General features: G+C 36.6%; 1 long non-coding RNA gene across 1 annotated transcript; it reads right to left on the bottom strand.

Moving 5' to 3' along the window:
- Positions 1 to 632: 632 nt before the first annotated feature.
- Positions 633 to 1117, bottom strand: LOC111398888. The gene is made up of 2 exons (XR_002703442.1): positions 1052 to 1117; positions 633 to 967 (listed from the first exon to the last, which is right to left on the bottom strand). It is a non-coding gene; the product is annotated as an uncharacterized LOC111398888 (long non-coding RNA).

Raw genomic sequence — 1117 nt, forward strand, 5'->3', positions numbered from 1 at the left:
TTGAACATAATGGACACCATGTCCATCATGTAACCCAAGTATTGTCCTTCTCTTAACACCTCTAGACTTGAGAAACAACTAAATGACAACATCCGGTGACATATGTCTTAATACACTCTCGAGTCACTATTTAACCATCAAATACATCGCTTTGAGGACGAATTTTTTATTTATGACATGATTCAACAACAAGTGGATGTAAAATATTCATCCATCATCGTATTCTATCCAACATGCAAAACATAATTTAGAGCTTGTTCGTGTCTTGTCGAGAAAAATTCGACGTGGATCCAAGGAGCACGAGAAACTTAATAATTTTGTCTTTCTAAATTTATATTAAGAGAATTTTCATCCATGAAGTATTTATAAAATGATGGGCTTGGACCTAAGTTAGCCCATTCTTCATTTCTTAGTGTAGTAACCATCTAGACCTGAGTGCACAAAAAGGCCAACTATGGCTCAAACTAGTTGGTCACTTGGTCCTGGTCCAATACAGAGTCAACTTACAGGCCCAATATGATGAAGTAGATTATACTCCCATGGACAGTATTGAAAAAAGAGTACATCCTAGTCCAGTATTGCGTACAAAACAAGCCTCACCCATTCGATTCTAATAAATAATAACACATGCATTACGGGAGTGTAAAAATATTTGATATTCAAGTAAAGCGAGAAATATTTTGTCCAAACATTAAGAAACGTTATCATGCGAAGAATAAGAACCTCTAGACTCAAGGTCCATCAATAGAGACTCTCATTTAACGAATTAACTACTTCAAGAACCAGTTTAAACCGCGACCACTTCCCTTGCAAAGGCCACATGACGCATTTAAATGACTATTCAGGCAAGGAGCCACACAAAAGCACGAATTTACTCCCTTAATTGCTCTGTTAAACTACTTCATTTAGCAATTGAATCAATTACCTTTCTTGCAAATGAGGGTAAGCAGAAAGCTGCAGAGTGGATCTGAGAAGAGTAGAAAGCAAAACTTAATTGAAGCAAATAACAAGAGGAATGACAAAAGAGAAACCATAAGATGTAACGCTATACCTCGGAGTTGTAGAACTTCAAGGGTCCATTTGTTTTGATATGACTATCATCGGCATCTATTGGGTT

The sequence above is a fragment of the Olea europaea genome, chromosome 8, assembly GCF_002742605.1.
Source record: "Olea europaea var. sylvestris chromosome 8, O_europaea_v1, whole genome shotgun sequence".
NCBI lineage: Eukaryota > Viridiplantae > Streptophyta > Magnoliopsida > Lamiales > Oleaceae > Olea > Olea europaea.